Source organism: Balaenoptera borealis, assembly GCF_965194805.1.
Source record: "Balaenoptera borealis genome assembly, chromosome: 4".
Classification (NCBI taxonomy): Eukaryota; Metazoa; Chordata; class Mammalia; order Artiodactyla; family Balaenopteridae; genus Balaenoptera; species Balaenoptera borealis.
The window spans coordinates 143,038,598-143,058,479 of NC_138861.1; the positions used below are offsets into that span (position 1 = coordinate 143,038,598).

At 35.3% G+C, this 19,882-nt stretch overlaps 1 long non-coding RNA gene across 1 annotated transcript in view; it reads left to right on the forward strand.

The window, feature by feature from the left end:
* The first annotated feature begins 2,746 nt into the window (after positions 1–2,746).
* LOC309627693 overlaps positions 2,747–19,882 on the forward strand; it is a 71,920-nt gene continuing 54,784 nt past the window's right edge. The window contains exon 1 of the long non-coding RNA XR_014243920.1: positions 2,747–2,800. This is a non-coding gene — a long non-coding RNA (uncharacterized lncRNA). The remainder of the gene's footprint in view (positions 2,801–19,882) is intronic.

Here is a 19,882-nt window from a genome sequence, read left to right on the forward strand (position 1 = left end):
TTTCCTAACATGGTGATAATATTCATAACATTCTTAGAAATTGTTAACATTTTTCTAGAAACTTCATCTGAAATTGTGCAATTTGCTCTGAAAATTACAAAAATTAAATCAGGCAATTTATTTTATATTAAACTTATGATTTTGGATAACTAGTTCAAATATAAGAGCTACCAGAACCTATATTGGATATAATGCATATTAGTGAAAGAAAGGTTTTAGTTTAATTCTGTATAGTTTTAAAATTCTTACCAGAAATAAAGACAGATGTATGGCAGAACACTTACAATGTACTAAAATAAAGCACATAATTCTGGCATCAAACTGTGATCTTGCACAAGTAGTTTTTTTTAACCTCCCTAAACTCGTTTTTTGATCTGGACAAAGAGGAGATAGTGTACATACATGTATAAATAAACAAGAAAGGGATTCTGTGCTAATAGCCACGTAGCTCAAATGCAACCAAAGTCTTGAACGTTGAGAAGATGGTAACCAGTAATAATGTTCATTTATTCATGCATTCAATCTACTTGCTTTGATTGTTTAAAGAGTGAATATTATGTATTCGGCACTGTGATGTTTTCTGAGAAGCAGTAATCGGGAAGATCATCTCTGTCCCCAAATAGCTGTTTATCAGTTGGAGCTAATTCCAGTACAGTGCATGTACGCACAGGATGGGAGGGGACGGAACATCCTGCATGGGCAAGTATTTCTATCCTGGAATCAGAGTTCAGAGAAAGGATAACAACTTAACTTCAGTGTGAAGTAGTAGTAGGAGGAGGTTTTCTGAAATATTTTTAGCGTAGGCAACTTAGGTCAAAGATATGAAATATGATCATATTGTGTTGAGGAATAGAAGACTGTTTAGTATAGCTAAAGCTTATGGATGAAATGGCAGTGGGAGCTAAGTATAGATCATAGTGGGCATTTATGGTCACCTTTAGGGGAAATTGTAGAGCTTTTCTTTGTAACCCATAATTCTGCTGTCCATGTATATCATTTAATCTTGTTGTGACATCTATACTTTTCACTAATTATATTGTGATCCACTGAAATCCATAGGTCATGCTGAGCACAGTGACACAGTTTATTTCCCCAATGCCTTAGACTCTGGTGAAGGAAGAAATCTGCAGAGTAGACCATACTCCCCACTTTATTGAAATGCCATTAACATACATATTATAGCTCTTAATATTAAGGAACAAAATAATCAACAAAATAGGTGTCCACATTTTCATAATCGGATATATTTATATAAAATAAAGTGGTGGCCAACCCAGTTTTTAAATTCCAAATAAATACAAATCATGAACAAGAAAAATTAATTTAAGGTTTCTCAGCTATTTCTCATCTTCCTTACATACACAGACATCCTAAGCATTTAACACCTTTTCTATGTCCACATTTTTCTCTTTAGGTGCACTTTATTCTTTTTAATAGATGTGTAAAATTTTCTTCTATGGATATAGTATAATTTGACTGTTTAAATTTTGTTTTTTTGCTATTGTAAATGAGGGTACCATGAATTTCTTTATACACATATATGTGAACATCTATATAGAAATTTGAGTAGAATAAAATAATAGCTTAGAGTATTGATGGCAATGTGTTGCATTTACTAGCACTTCTACTGGCCATTGGGACTTTTCTTATCCTTATAAAAAATGATTATGATTTTTTCAATCTTAATCAAGCCTCAAAAATGTTTTGTTTGACCAGGTGCATGAAAAGAAGAAGAATAACATGAATATTTTTAGAAAGTTTGCCACACTGGCTACTACTTCCTGTTTCTGTTCACCTGGACCTCTAAGTGAACTTGTTATTGATGCCTTCTTTTGTGTCAAAGAAATCACTATTTATATATCATCTAAAAATAAGAAGAGTCAATATTCTTTGAAATACCTTTTGTTACGAAATTATATTTCTTACTTCGAAGACTGGATCAGTAAAATAATGCTCAAAATTTGAGGTAGATATTCTTAGAAGATTCAAGCTCTAGCAAACTGTCACTAAAGGCTAGTAAAATGAAACTGCATCAACTTCCAAAAAGTTGAAGGTTTTTCTCCAGTAAGTAAAATCAGCATAATATAATACTCCCATTATTAGTGTTCAAGGTTAAATAACAAATGTCCTAAAATTTTATCTTTTATACAGTTTTAAAAGCAGTAAGCACCCAATATGAACTTTTTTTTCTTCTAATTGCTTCTTTTCAACATTCCATAGAGTTACATAGAGGATACACTGATATCAATTATTAAATTTCATATAATTGTGTTCAATTTTTCATTATAATTATAATCTCAACATTTTAAAATTCCAAAGCTATAAATGGAAAGTTTAATTACCATGATATTTAAAATTGGACACATTGCTTCTTCATCTCCCAACATGATTAACATTGTCAGATATTTGTCCTCTAATGCATCTACTTGCCTAAGCCCATAAAATTTAACATAAAATTTAAAAATAATACTATATATTTTAAATAATTGCATAAGTTTATGGAAAGAAACTAAGGTAAAATTTTTTTAAATTAATTAAATAATTTATTTATTTTTGTCTGCGTTGGGTCTTCGTTGCTGCTCACAGGCTTTCTCTAGTTGCTGCGAGCAGGGGCTACTCTTTGTTGCAGTGAGTGGGCTTCTCATTGTGGTGGCTTCTTTTGTTGCAGAGCATGGGCTCTAGGCGCGTGGGCTTCAGTAGTTGTGGCTCGAGGGTTCTAGAGCGCAGGCTCAGTAGTTGTGGCGCACGGGCTTGGTTGCTCCGCGGCATGTGGGATCTTCTCGGACCAGGGGTCGAACCTGTGTCCCCTGCATTGGCAGGCGGATTCTTAACCAGTTAGCCACCAGGGAATTCCCTAAAATATTTTAAAAATAGTTTTGTAATGAATTTAATTGATGGAATTGTTTCCTAGACAATTTCGTAAGTGTTCAAACAAGGCTATGTTTAAGAGCATCTTCATAATATAATATTTCCACAAGTAAAAACAGCCTCAATACTCTTCAAAGTAGAAATGGAATTTTTTAAGTTAATAAACTGTACTAAGGACCAAATTTACACTTGAGGAATGGTTGGAATATTACAGAAAATTTGAAAATGGTAAAAGTAATATATTTAATATTTGACTAATATAGTTTATCTTACAAATATTCTATACCTTGACTTGATTTCTACCTGTTTTTTCATTGAGAAAAATTATATTTCCTGAAAGAAAAAACTTTTTTTTTCCTAAGAAAAAAAGCATATGTTCTTGCAACACTTGGTGGGTTCTGCAGCTTAATTAGCAAAGTACTCAATTATATGCTTTACATAACTCTTCAGTAGGCTTGAAAGTATTTAAGGACAACATCCGTGTATACTGAAACTATGAACCTGTAACTCCTTCCTCTACTATACATTGTACTGTGCTGAGATAACAAGAGAAAATAAATAACTTGCTAACTTACATGTATCTTCATTTTATTTTCCTTTTAGGGTACATAATAATATCTAAGGTGACAAAAGCTAAGTGTCCATCATAGAGGATCATGTAAAATGAGTAAAATAAGGAACAAAGAAATTAAAAATAGGATAAACTCTGAAGGTTCTAATGAAATAATAAAATATCAATATACATTTACTGTTTCCTAGAATGACTGTTAGAATTTTTACATAAATTTGTTCATTCATCCTTACAGTATCCACATAAGATAGATATTATTGTTATTCCCATTTTACAAATAAGCTACAGAAACGGTAAATGAGTATGCCAATTTCTCACTATTAGTTAAGTGGTGCAGCTGAGATTCTAATCCTGAGAATCTGACTGCAAAGCCAGGGAAGCTCAAATAGTAATGCATTTCTTTTACTTACCATGCACTTACTGCCTTTTGAATTTACTTTGAATTTAGATGATTAAAAATTTTACATACTTTTCTGAATGTTTAATCTACAAACTCATTCTGAAAAATGTTTCTGGAGGTAAATATGTGAAATACTATTTTTTAAAATAAAAATTATTTTATAATCATTATTGAATACTGCATTTTAACACGGAGCATACAAACTTAAAGAGGTATTTTATATTCACTTTTATAAATGTTTATTTTTTATACAATTTTTAAAGGTTACACTCCATTTATAGTTATTACAAAATACTGGCTATATTCCCCATGTTGTACAGTACATCCTTGAGCCTCTCTTACACCCAATAGTTTGTACATCCCATTCCGCAACCCCTATATGCCCCCCCCCCCCCACTGGTAACTGCTAGTTTGTTCTCTGTATCTGTGAGTCTGCCTCCTCCTTATATTCACTGGCTTGTTGTATTTTTCAGATTCCTCATATAAGTGATATCATACAGTACTTGTCTTTCTCTGACTTATTTCACTTGGCATAATGCCGTCTAAGTCCATCCATGTTGCTGCAAACGGCAAAATTTCATCCTTATTTTATGGCTGAGCAGTATTCCATTATATATAGGTATATACATATATATTTATATATTATATATACCACCTCTACTTTTCCATCCATCTGCTGATGGAGACTTAGGTTCTTCCACACTTTGGTGAGTGTAAATAATGCTGCTAAAGAAACATACATTGGGGTGCATGTATCTTTTCAAATTAGTGTTTTTGTTCCTTTCTGATATATACCCAGGAGTGGAATTGCTGGGTCATACGATAGTTCTATTTTTAGTTTTTCTGGAAACCTCCATACTGTTTTGTACAGTGTACAGTGGCTGCACCAATGTACATTCCCACTAATAGCGTAGGAGGGTTCCCTGTTCTCCACATCTTCACCAACATTTGTTATTCGTGTTTTGATTATAGCCATTCTGACAGGCAAGTGAAATCTCATTGTGGTTTCGATTTGTATTTCCGACAATTAGCGATGTTGAGCATCTTTTCATGTGCCTGTTGCCATCTGCATTTCCTCTGTAGAAAAATGTCTATTCAGTTCCTCTGCCTATTTTTTTAGTATTTAAAAAAATTTTAATTTTATATTGGAGCATAGTTGAATTACAATGTTGCATTAGTTTCAGGTGTGCAGCAAAGTGATTCAGTTATACATATATACATATCTATTCTTTTTCAAATTCTTTTCCCATATAGGTTATTATAGAGAATTGAGTTCCCTGTGCTATATAGTAGGTCCTTGTTATTTTATATATAGTAGTGTGTATACGTTAATACCAACCTTCTAATTTATCCCTCCCCCCTAACCTTTCCCCTTTGGTAACCATAAATTTGTTTTCTAAGTCTGTGAGTCTGTTTTGTAAATAAGTTCGTTTGTATCATTTTTTTAGATTCCACATTAAGTGATTATCATATATTTGTCTTTGACTTACTTTAGTATGATAATCTCTAGGTCCATCCATTTTGCTGCAAATGGCATTATTTCATTCATTTTTATGGCTAATATTCCATTGTGTGTGGGTGTGTATATATGTATATGTATGTGTGTGTGTGTATATATATACATATATATATACCACATCTTCTTTACCCATTCATCTGTCAGTGGACATTTAGGTTGCTCCCATATCTTGGCTACTGTAAATAGTGCTGCAATGAACATTGGGGTGCATGTGTCTTTCTAAAGTATGGTTTTCTCAGGGTATGTGCCCAAAAGTGGGGTTGCTGGATCATACAGTAGCCCTCTTTTTAGTTTTTTAAAGATCCTCTATACTGTTCTCCATAATGGCTGTACCAATTTACATTCCCACCAACAGTGTAGGAGGATTCCCTTTTTTTCCCACACTGTCTCCATAGTTTATTGTAGACTTTTTGGTGATGGCCATTCTGACTGGTGTGAGGTGATACCTCATTGTAGTTTTGATTTGTATTTCTCTAATAATTAGCGATGTTGAGCATCTTTTCATGTGCTTTTTGGCCATCTGTATGCATCCTCTGGAGAAATGTCTATTTAGATCTTCTGCCCATTACCTGATCGGGTTGTTTGTTTTTCTGAAATTAAGCTGCGTGACCTATTTGTATATTTTGGAGATAACTCTCGTCAGGTTGCATCATCTGTAATATTCTCTCTCATTCTGTAGGTTGTCTTTTCACTTTGCTTACTAAAGCAGTCAAAAATTACTTAAATAATTGCTATGTGTATGGTAGAAAAGGGGGGTAATATGTATAATCCCAGAACTAAGCCATACTAAGTGGGAAAATAACTCAATAAAAAAAAACAAAAACTAACTGAACATTCACAGAGGAGCAAGTATCAAAAGCCAATAAATGCATAAAATATTCAAGCTCACAAGTAGCCAAAGAATGACTATTTGATAATGACATATTATTTACAGGATAATGACACATCATCACTCAGCATCCATCAGAAATGCAAAAGTTAAAATGAGTTATAACATCTATTGTTGTCAGAGGTTGAAGGAGAAGGGAATACTCTCAATGCTGTGGATAATGCAAAATGTCACAGCCATCTTGGATGCGATCTGGCAATATGAAATTAAGAATACTAAGAATTAATACTTATTAAAAACCTTTGACTCAGAAAAATAGTATGCAGGGACATCCATATAAGGATGTTTGCTCATAGCAGAGAACAAAGATAAATGTATAATCATGGGAAAATATTTAAATTAAAGTACCACGCCATGGAATACCATGAAATGCCATGCACCCATTGTAAGCAATGATTGATAGAGATAGTAGTTTACTTGGATAAATTTCCATTCTGTAAAAGAAAGTTGAGGTGTGCATATATATATGTATGAGGTATCATTTTTGTAAAGCAAAAGCAAAACATTAAGCCCTATATTCTGGTAAGTGAACATACTGTAATAGCATAAGCATCAATAATATAAATGTTTTTTATATAATTACATGAGATTAAATAAATTTGTATTATTCTAAAAATGAATTACCAACTTGGACTACTTTGGGAGATATAATGATGTAAAAAGAAACTGAACTTAAAAATATGCATCTCATAAAGTTATATAAAATTATGTATTGACATTTTTAATGGACTTTCAAAGTAAAATGAACAAAACCAATGAATATCTATTCAAAAGCCAGAGAGTTCTAAAAAAAAAAAAAAAAAAAAAAAAAGCCAGAGAGTTCTAGAAACCCATCATCTACCCTTCTGATATGATTCCTGAACATCAAAGTACTGAGGGAAATACGAGAGAAGCAGAAAATTTTTACTAAATTGGTTAAAATCAAATTTCTTCAGTTAATTTTGAGATCACTAGTTCTTTTTCCTGTTTCTGAATACAAGCTAAACTATTTTTAAAATTTGTAAACGGTATTATTTTTTCCCTTTCGAAAGATTACTTCTTCCTAATTATATCTAAACATGTTCACATTTGCCTTAAAATAGCCACTTATTGCAGCAGTTAACAGGCAAAAATTGTTTCTGCTAATAAGAGAGATTTGATTCAGATGTCTTTTACTAATATGCATCCAAACATTAAACCAACAAATGAAGTTTAAATATGGGATCCCATCATGTATGTTACAAAACACTTTGGGAAAATATCACTTTCATACTTGTATCAATGTTTTGGATAATAATAGATGTTTGGCTCAAATCTACTTTTAGTTTCACAAGCTTTTTAAAAGAGAAGTCTTTTTATTCTTTAATTCTATACACTTGGATTAACAGAAGTAATCTAATGCATGCTAGCCTAATGAAAGAGAAATAATGAATCAAACCACATTTATTTCAGTTCGCTTGTTCGCAGACTCACTCATTTGTGAAATCTAATGAAACCATTCTGGAATGAAAGGGAGAAAGACACAGAAACTGAAAGATTTGTGGAAAAATCTGAATTAATTTGAGACAGTAAAATAAAGAATTTTAAGGAAGCTGATACTTCCTGTGAGAAAACGTTGTAACAACTAATTTTACTGAATTCAGTGCATATTATTTCACAAAATTGACTTGCTTGCCTAATCAATTTGATTGAATATGTTAAGCCATGCTTCATTGTTATCAGAATTTAGAAATAGTTACCTTGGTTGGGTTACACTCATCCATAGAAAGTAGAATTATGTCCATTATAGTTTATTAATTGAAACAGCTTTTAATTAATCATTCACCTGGAAACCTATGAAGAGTTCCAGATCAAATATTATTGTCATTTTAACCTACTGGAAATTTTCAGCAGCTGAAGAATATGTGAAGGATAAAAATAATCACAACCAGTTAATTACCTACTAATTTCAGGAATTCTTGGTCATTTGAATTTACCTGAGACTTTGAGTCTAATCCAGTTTTGTAGCACTACTAGAACAACAGTAACTTAGTTGCTTTTGTTATTTTATACACACACACACACACACACACACACACACTTCAGTTCTGGTAAATACTGATAAATGAATTTAGCTCACTCCAAATCAGTAGTGAAATGTGGTTTTGTGTACATTTAAAACACACACACACATACACTTAACAAACTAATATCAAATATGTAAGAACTTTGTTGAAAATCTGATAACATAAAACCATCTAAAAATCCTCTATTTTTCACATTATTAGTGCTCAATTTGTGTAGGAATGCAGCAGAATAATGGTTTAGAAAATTTGGGAACATGTGAGCCAGAAAACCATTCTTCAGGAAGTTAGATCCTTTTAAAACAAAATACATAATACACAACTTGTTTTACACATTTTGGGTCCTGTTTAATCTTTAAAACAGGAGTTTATATCCATGCCTTTATATGACACTTCATTTACTCACATAAAAATGTACACATCTGGTACATATCTTCAAGTAAAAATAAAATGTATATAACTTAATTATTTTAGGAGCTTCATATGAATCCAAAATATGGTGATTTCACAATGATTTTAGCCATTCCCCTCTTCATGGACATTCAGATGATTTCCAGGTTCCATTTGTTCCTACTAACACAGCTGAAATAAAAATCCTCACTTCTGTATTCTCCTTCCTGGACTTCATTTTTATAGAATAGGTAGCCAAAAAAAGTCTTGACCCTAAAAACATGGACATTTTTAAGTGTAATTGTGCTATGGCTAGCCTGCTTGCCTATGTTATCGGGTAATTCCTGTTTTCAATGGTAATGAAAGTCACCTTCTCCAGGATCCCTTTAACGTTAAATGTTAGTTTCCATTTAATATTTACTACTAATTGTAAAAAGAGGCAACTTTGTTACTTATATTTATCTCCATTAACCACTCTTATTTACCTCTGGTCTTTGCCCTGCTGTTGAGCTCACTTTTCACAGTGAAACTTCAGAGTCTTTATTTCTCTAGCCCAACCTGCCTCCCAGCTCCTAGGTGTTGTTATCTTGTTTAATAATTTCAGCACAGGTTATTATCAGGTTTTCCCTTAAAGTAGCCACTCATGGCACTGCATGTGTGTTTAAATACCCAAGCATGCTTTCATTGATCTACTAAAATAAATGTTAGTGTCGAAATTTATTTCTCCCTCTTTTCTGGTTTTGCTAGTTGCCAGTTGGTCATTCATTTTCAACTATTTTCCTCTGATGAATATGCAAATATACTCTGTAAGAGAATTTCCTGTCCTAAATACTTTTCTTTTGCTCTAAAAGAAAAATTACATCTGTGTGAGTATGCTATTTTTGGATTGAGTATTTTTCTCTCTGTCCCACTGATTTCTACTAGGCAGTACTACCGATTAAAAGCTGTTGCTAATCTGATACTTTTCCTTCCATAAGCAACTTGTAATTTACTAGAAGATTTGGAATATTGTCTTTATGCTTGGAATTCAAGACATTCCCTATCTTGAATATCTGGTAAAGGCATTTTAAAATTAGTCCTGCCTGGACATGATGAGATTTTTACATCTTTCTTTGGATCAGATATATTGGCCCCTTTGATTTATGTAATCATTACTTCTATATCATCTATTCCTTTCCTTTTTCTAAAACACATATTAATTTTCATATTATATCCCTGGCAACTATCCTAAAACCCTGTTTCCATTACATGCCTTCTGTTTTGTTCCGTGGGTTTTCAGCTATTAATTTCACATGATTTGCCAAGCCACTAACGTGGTGCTCAATACTGATGACCCAGTCTTCCAAATGCTTAAATCAGTTTTCAAAATGTTAATATCATGACTTTAATGACTTCATTGGTGCTCCTCGAGGGCTCACATTATCATGTTGTTTAGGTTGTTATCTGCCGACTCCAATGACTGTTTCAGCACAAGCAACTTAATCTCTGGGTCCTGTCTGGTATGCCTTCCTGTGGTTCCTTGTGCTCTTAAACATAGTATGATTTTCTTCCTTTCACATTCTTGGTGATCATGTTAAGTTAAGTTATTAGACTGGCTTGGACAGAGGGATACTCACCAGAAGGTACAGCTTTTTCTACGCCTCTGACCAAGCAGGAGACAATCTCTTAACAGCCCACTGTCTCTCTGTGGCCCGGCAGGTACAGAGCTTCCTCAAGCACCTGTGTACTGAAGCACTGCTGGTTACTGGGAAATCCTGTTCTATTCCTCAACTCAGAACCCAGTCCTGGTTCAGGGCAGCCAGATGAAGCCTTCTGCCTCAAATGCCCGCTCTAGTTTTGATGTTAAAAATACTATCGTCTTATCCCAGAGAAGACAGGAGATAAAAAAACATATCCCCCCTCCCTTTTTTTTTTCTCAAAACATCTCTTCCAGTGAAACTCTCTTCAAATAAAATAATGAAATATTATTTAGGAACACAATATATCCATAGATATTACAATAAATAATACTTTAGTCTGTTTTTTTCAAAAATTCATGTGCAAACTCCTGTATCATACTCAGAGGCTTTACATCTGGCCTTCTCACTTTGTCACCAACACCAATCAGGGTGGGCGTGGAGACAGGGAGGAAGAAGGAATGTAAGTGGGGTATTTAGTCTGTATAATATTGCACTGAAATTTTAGCTAAGTAGCGATTCTAAGCGGCCATTTTCTTCTGTGGAAGAAACGATGCCAGGTGGGAAGGGGCAAAAGGGTAAAAGAATCAATTACTTGTTGGCAAGACACAGTGTGACTACCCCTCTCCTTTACTCTCGTATGAATGAATGCTACTTATGGAACATAATTAACATCAGTGGAGCGATGCTGCTGAGTACAGAGTAGGTTCTGGAACTTTGTCAAAAAAGGTGCTCATAACAAACCGACCCCTCCTCTCACGTGTCACACATCACCCTCACGAGCACAAGCATCACTCGGGAAGCCTCCTGCAGGGGCACTGGCCGCACACTGTTGTTTGGCGGTCAGTCGGTTTCACGGGGTTACTCTGTAACTCACAAGGTTCTTATTCTTAGAAGTATAATGACAGTAAGGTTAAGTGTTTAGAAGAAAGTTAAATGGACAGTGTAAAATAAATTCTATGAAGACTATTAAGTACGTTAACTACTGCTGCTGAAACAAATATGCCTAAAAATATGCACAAGAATATTCAGAGTTTCTTGTTCACATATCAGCCCGAGGAGGGGGCAGGAGGAGGACCGTCTGTTGCTCAATGAAGTCACTGAAGGATGCTGGTGGGGGGCAGGTCTGCCATCTTCAATACGTGGTTTCCAACACTGCTCTGTGAGTTGTGTTCATTCCTGTCAGAAGAGGGAAGAGCACAGATGAACAGATATGGGGGGAAGTTAAAGAGGCCAGTCTGGAAGTGGCTCCCACCACTTCTTCTCAAGTTCCATTGACTGAAATGCAATCACATGGCCCACCGGGAGGCTGGAGAACACAGTCTAGCTCTAGGCCTAGAGAGAAAAGAAAGTTAAGTCTCTGCTTCATGGGCTTAAACTAAGTTAATTAATAAATACACAAATATCAGTTTAACATGATGTAAGTATGGTTTAACATTAAGGGTGATCCATACTTATCTAGAAGCCAGGATGAAATCAGTTCAGTACTTGTATCTTCTCTACTCTTATAAGCCACGCTTCCAAAATGCTCTACATGCACAGCCAGCTCACAGTAAATGGCACATTTTTTCTCTTGAGAGGAATGTTACAGCTCACTCGAGCTTTTGGTGGAAAGAAAATATTGAGAAAAACATGATATATTGGGGGAAGATCTAAATTTTTTCTTCTATTATTTTTTAGTAGCAGCACTTCTCTTTGATTTTGCTTGGTGAAGTCTGCACTACCAATTTGCCACTGCGTGTCGTTTTTGTGGGAATGGCATTAGCAGACCTGCCCCAAAGCCATGCCCCAATTACATGTTTGCCTATGCACCAACCATGCTAATCAAACCATAGCCCTGGGCATTGAAGTCTCACATGGACTAATACAAGGACAGAATGTCATGAACAACTAATGCTAGTTAATTACGGTGTCAGTGCCCTGAACAGGAGGCACTGAGCTCTGCTGCTGAGATTGACAAGCTCACTTGGTTGTTTCCTACCCAAAGCCCAGTTTTTAGACTCCCTTTGATATAGTGAGCAGTATCCCTCCCATTATATATTTGACTTCTTTTTTATTGATTTTTGCTTAAATTAGATTCAGGATCTTTTGCTCCTTTCTGAGGAAACTAACTCAAACACCATGTAAACCCCCTTAGCTAGGCCATCCAGAGAAAAGATAAGACATTAAACCCACATTTGCAGTTAAAAGGTGTACAATTGTAGCAACTGTGATCAACTGGTCTTTTTCGGCAAATAATTACTAAGTAAGTTAATAACTAGGATTGTGGGGATACATGTTCTTAGTGGTACCAGATATCATCCAAGAAGGCAAAAAAAAAGAAAATGGTAAGATTCAGTAGGGAGGAAAACTTTGCCTGTCTGTACAGGAACATGACACACTTCTCAGTGATGTGTAGCAGTGCTCCTGTATGACTGTCAAACATCCACTCCACATAAGGTTCAAGAACTAAAAATCATATTTTCAGGAATCAAAAGCCACCAGGTTCATGGCTTCAGCTTCTACCCAGGAGGAGAAATCATTAAGTGCTGCTGACTACCTGTTTGCTTACTCTATAGAAACATTAGTTTTATGACCTTGAGGGCATATTATAAAACTTAACTTTTCAGGCCAAGAGACCTCAGTTGATAATTAAAATTCTCATGCTGCAGCTATTTTTATTTCTATGGCTTAAAAATATTTAATTGGCATGTGCCCTGAGGCTTTTTGCAACGGGTTTATCTTTACAAATAATTAATAATCAACATTAAAAGCAGTATTTTAATTTCTAAGCAATTTAACTGTCCAACAAGTCTATTGTGGTTGTATTTTTGTCAGTCTGAGAAAAGCAGATATAACAGATGAATATAATCAGCATTAACATAAAAGGGCCTAAGAAGAATGAATTAAATTCATTAAGCTGGCAATTTCAAAATTACCATTTTAAAGGAAAAACTGGACACTATGAATTTATTTTGTAATTAGCCTGTGAACTATTTGTTTTGAATATACGTTTATAGCAAAGGCCTACGGCTATTATATACGTATGTCAATCTCAGGTATGACAATGTTAACATCCTAAACTCAGAACCATCTATATAACACACATAACAATCAAACTACCACAAACTTTGATTCCACAGTCAACAACACTTAGTACCCAAGAAAAAAGTTAAGGGTTTAGGTTTTTTGACCATATAATGAAGCTAGGAGCCTCACATATGGTATACCCATTCAAATTTGCATTATTATTGTCATTTCCACTCTGAAGGTAATACTACTAATTCAAAAACTTTGTCGCTTTTTCTCTACCTCTCTTCCTCTCACTCTCCCTCACCTTCTATCTTGCCCTCTCTCTCTCTCTCCCACTCATCTGCGAAATCAGTCTAATTTGATGCTAACATTTGTAAATCTGCAATTCCAACATTTAGATTTTTCTTAACGCCTGATATAATGTACATTCCTTTCAGTTAGCAGTATTTGTGTATATGTATATATGGTTTTATATTGATATGAATATACTGATCTATCTTCTTGAGCAACAACAAACCAAAAAAAAAAAAAAAAACACACAAGGACATCTCAAATACTTCATGTTTGAGATATTTGAGATGCTATATTGATATGGTCACAGCTAAATTTAGTTCAGTGAATGGGTAGTTCAATCACAAATTGAAAGATGGGAAAACACATACAAACTTAAAATAACAAGAGAATCAGAAAAATAAAGATCTTAAGTCTTCCTACTGTAACCCCTGGACTGAAAAACATCATGACAACACTCACTATAGTGAAGAATCCACTGATCTCCAACCAGGCTGTAATTTCAGGTTAGCTCAGCCTCTTTACCAAGACCCCTTTTTAAGAGAGATTTTAGGAAAGAAGCAGTTACATTCATGATCAGGGAAATGAACAGAACATCAAGGCCAGATATAGATTAAAAGATCATGATTTGGTAAGGCTTTGGTTTGGGTTATTAGCAAAGTCCAAAGACTGAATTTAAGAAATCGAGGCTTTTCAGGACTTGAAACTTCAAGCCTCTATTGGGAAGGGAAGAACAGATATTTAAGGTACTTCGGTACTTTCTAGAAGTGTACTCGGGCCTTTGAGACACTTCAGGGTGGAGTATCTACAAGGAAGGTTTCTCTTGCTAATATGGATTACTTTTCCTATAAACACATGGATGTATTATTTTGTTCCCACTTCCCACTAGGAAGAGGATGAGGAAAACAGGAAAAAACTGTATTACTAGTAATAAGATTACCTTTTCCCCCTCATCTATCAGATCCAAAGCATTTTGGGTTTTAAAAATATTTCCATTTGGAACTTTCTCTAACTTCCCTAAATAGTATTTTAAACTGAAAATTATTACTCCATTTCACTTTTAGAGCTAAGGTTGGTAACAGCTTCCTGCTATTGAGTGTTCCAGGGTAATTCACCATTCCTGTTGGTATCATTTTGAAGTTTCCATAGCTTTGTAAATAGTCCATCACTTTCGAGTGTTTCACCTGTTTCCTACTGGACTGATTCAGAATCCTTGATTTCCCTTTTTCCTTAAGCCCCACAGTGAAAGAATCAGCAAATGCTGACATTTCTACTTTCAAATTATATCCATAATCTTATCTTACCGTATTCACTGCTAACCATTTTCCAGTGCTTCCCCTTTTATGCCATGGCATAGGGAGGTTGATACTACTTTTATCAACACTGAGGTAAAAGGACAAGGCTGTTCACAACTGAAGTGATAGACCACTGGGGACAAGAGACATCTAGATCCGTCAAACTGCCCTCAAGGGCTCAGAGGACTGATATCTCTGCATTTAACCTGGGAAACTCTGCTCTACTCTAAGCCGTCATTTTCAATGCCTGAAGTACGAAAAGAGCCTTCTACCTGCTCTCCTGGCCCCCACTAGTTCCCTTGGTCAGAAGAGCTGGGGTTATCATTTGAATCATGCCTCAATCTCCTTGTTGCAGACCTAAAACCCTCAAGTGGCTTTCCATTACAGGTGGAATAAAATCCAAACTGAAAGACCCATTTAAGGCCTGTCTTCTGCTAACCCTCCCCAACTTCTCACCTACAAAGCATTTACTAGACACCTGCTACGTCCTTAGTTGTACCTCAGAAACCCCTCGGTTCATACTTTTTGGCCCATTTTCAGTTGTTCCTTTTCCTTAGAACACTCACTCCCCTCAGAGCTTCACTGCCTTGTATATCTCATATGCTATTTAACTCAAGGACGCCTCCTTAGAAAACCCTTTTACAGTCCAACTGAACTAGATTCCTGTACCAGTCACTCTCTACTGTATCACTCATCTTTTTTCCTCATGGCTCATATCAACCAGTAAACTTACACTATATATTTATTGATTGATTTTTCTGGGCTCTGAGGGTAGATATATTGTCATGAATTTACGGCTGGAAGAATAGCACCTGATTCATAGTGGTGTTCAAAATTACAGGGTGACAGTTGCTGTCTGACTTGACTCGAGAAGCTTAAATCTCCTTTAAGCCTCTTATTTCTTTCCATTGAATTGGAACTAACTGCGTTGCTAATCTATCATTGTGTGGACCTGAGGATTAATTGACATATTTATGTAAGAGAATTTGGTGTTCTACAAAAGTCTAGACCTACGCAAGTGACGTGTTGCAGTGGTATGCTGGAGACAGCTCCAAGATTGCAACAGCTATTAAATTTTCAGAAATCTTGTGAGCTGGCCGACACCACACTGCATCTTGAAAGCAGCCCCAGTAGAAATAAGTACATCATGGAAATCAGAAAATACTACAAATCAGGGCCATTTTGTCCTCAAAGATCTGGTTGTTAAATATCTACCAGTACATCACTGAATTCCAATCTGCATTCATAAATATGCCTCTTTAATAGCAATACTACAAAGACTATATTATAAAGTAGTAAAAATTTTAAAGTAACAGCTTTATGGATTAGGAACCAAAATAATATTAATAATATCTTTGAATCATATTTTATTTAAATTTGGATTTGTAATAACTAAATTATAATACACTTGCATCATCAAATCTGCTGTTTTAGGACATGTTCAAAAAAAGCAGCATTTTGTGTTCAGACACGGTCTGAAATGAATTCTTTAAAATTTTATAAAATCTAAGATAGTATCTTTCTCACCAAGCCTTCTTAAAATCCTAAGACAGTGATTTACTATTTCACTGGGCATTAGAATCAACAAGACGCTTTTGAAAATTTCAATACCCATGAGCCACTGCCCATGACCAGTTAAATTTGAATTTCTGATGTTGGAACCCAGATATCAGTATCTTTTTAGCTCCCTAAATGATTCCAATATGCAGATAAAGTTGATCCACTATCCTAAGGCATGAGAGTCTTTAAATGGGCAGCATGCCTAGTAGATAGAGATTTGCTATGAATATAGATATAGATGGAATATTTCTACTTAAACCTTATGCCAGTCAAGTTAAACTTTTGTAGATACATTATGTCATTATCTCCGAAATGTGTTTGGTTGAAATCCAAGGAAGATAAATGAGCACTCTTCTTAGAAATGGTTTAATTTGGCAGACACCACCACTTCCATAAACAAACTGTTCAACAAAATCAATTCTTGGAATCATTATAACTTTAAGAATAGGAATTAAAGAACTATGTGGCAGGTGTTACATGTAGCTGCAGTAAACATAATGGAAACATTTGTACATTTCATTATTAACAATATTATTTCTCCAGGTGCCTGTTCACAATTTTAAACATATACCATAGCAGACTGGCTTACCCATTCTCCTCTACTATTGTCTAAACATATTCTCCTAAGATAAGAGTGTATTGCCATTATCTATACAGGGAAATCTCTAATAGTGTCAGTTAAAATGGATAATGTCAATTGTTTTAATCAACAACGGGCCAAAATACCTCAGAAAAATATTTATGACCACTCCAAAATGTGTTTATCGATAAAGATATACCTATCATTTTAATCTAGCTATCTAGCCACCCAGCTACGCATCTAGATTTAGGTAAACACATTTCAAGCTATAGAGTAGTTACTGCTGCTGTTTTCTTATATCTGAGACAGAATGAATGTGAAAGCAAAATAAAAACAACTGAAATAGGAAAAAAATTGTTTCAAGAAACTTATCACAAGTGCACTAGGGATAACAATGGAAATTCCTTCTGTATTATAGGAGCTTGGTGTGTATCTTGAAACTTGTAAATGGGGCCAATGGAGACCTGTGAATTAAAGATGTAGCATTGTTGCCCACTATTTGCTACTCTGAAAGAGACAAAAGTTGAATAGACAGCATTTTTGTTTTATTCTTAGTCAGTCATTCCCTTTTTCCCCAACCAACACAATGTATTTTTTCCTTTTATGTGTGATACGGATTTAGAACAATGCTACACTGTAAAACTGTATACATTGTAAAATGCTCAAATATATAAAATTGAGCTTGCTTTCAGTTAATTTCTTATGATAGATTAAACACTTGCTTTAAAAAGCAGTCCTCTTATTTGAATTACCATAGATAATACTTAGAAATCCCTGTTTAAAGAAATATCTTAAGTTTCCTATAGAGTATATTTCTGTATTTTTTCTATGCCACATGATTTTTTTTAAATTTAAGGTATGCTCTTTAGAAATTTATTGGTTCCTCCCAAGATAAAGGTAAAGAAAACCATAAAATTTAAGTGCTATGAAATGCCATTAAAATGTTTAGAGGATCAAAGTTGATGAATCATAAATAATTTCCAGCATATTCTCCATCATGAAAATATTGAAAATTGCAAGATTTAAAACCAGATAATTGTTATTTCAGAAGACTGTGTAAAAGGGATAGGGAACGGATAGGGAAAGGGAAAGTGCACAGTCCTTGACTCCTTTGTGAATCCACTTGCCAGGTTACCTGACACATAATCCAGCCCTTTCTCTGATGCACAGTCATACACTGAGCTTCTGCTGGGTGATACCATCTGAATGATTCACAAACAATTCAAATACCAGTCCAAAAGTAAACATAAATTTCTATTCAAATATGCTAAACCTCCCATTTTCACATTCATGCAGAACAATACTACAATCTCAAAACTGATTCTTTACATGCGAGCGCTAGGTTCACCTTGAAGGCCAGAATTAAAAATAAGTTTATTTTTATGAAAATATTTCATTAAACTTAATTATTTCTTCCAGAAATTAAATATAAATTTCAGGTTTATCTAGGTAATTTTGATTTAAATTTTGAAAGTCATGAATTAGTTATATCCATTTTCATTTAAATTTTAATATTCAATTTTTGAATATTTGAAAGAACAGTAATGTTTTCGGAAAACATTAGTAACTTTTAATATTTATGCTTAATTTACATACTTTATGAAACTATATTCAAATCCTGTAATCTGAAAATATCTTAAAAATATTTAGATGTGAAGGATTATAAAGATATTTTTATCATTTTAAAAGTGTATGGCAAGAGAGATTAACCAAGATGGCGGAGTAGAAGGACGTGCTCTCACTCCCTCTTGCGAGAGCACCAGAATCACAACTGGCTGCTGGACAATCATTGACAGGAAGCTCCTGGACTTCACCAAGGAGGATACCCCACGTCCAAGGACAGAGGAGAAGCCACAGTGAGACGGTAGGAGGGGCGCAATCAGAGTAAAATCAAATCCCATAACTGCTGGGTGGGTGGCTCACAGACTGGCGAACACTTATACCACAGAAGTCCACCCACTGGAGTGAAGGTTCTGAGCCCCCCGTCAGGCTTCCCAACCTGGGGGTCCGGCTACGGGAGGAGGAATTCCTAGAGAATCAGACTTTGAAGCCTAGTGGGAATTGATTGCAGGACTTTGACAGGACTGGGGGAAACAGAGACCCCACTCTTGGAGGGCACACACAAAGTAATGTGTGCATCGGGACCCAGGGGAAGGAGCAGTGACCCTGGGGGAGACTGAACCAGACCTACCTGCTGGTGTTGGGGGGTCTCCTGCAGAGGCGAGTGGTGGCTCTGTTTCACCGTGGGGATAAGGACACTGGCAGCAGAGGTTCTGGGAAGTTCTCCTTGGCGTGAGCCCTCCCGGAGTCTGCCATTAACCCCACCAAAGAGCACGGGTAGGCTCCAGTGTTGGGTTGCCTCAGGCAAAACAACCAACAGGGAGGGAACCCAGCCCCACCCATCAACAGTCAAGTGGATTAAGGTTTTACTGAGCTCTGACCGCCACAGCAACAGTCAGCTCTACCCACCACCAGAGCCTCCCATCAAGCCTCTTAGATAGCCTCAACCACCAGAGGGCAGACAACAGAAGCAAGAAAAACTACAATCCTGCAGCCTGTGGACCAAAAACCACAGTTACAGAAAGATAGAGAAGATGAAAAGGCAGAGGGCTATGTACCAGATGAAGGAACAAGAAAAAACCCCAGAAAAACAACTAAATGAAGTGGAGATAGGCAACCTTCCAGAAAAAGAATTCAGAATAATGATAGTGAAGATGATCCAGGACCTCGGAATAAGAATGGAGGCAAAGATTGAGAAGATGCAAGAAATGATTAACAAAGACCTAGAA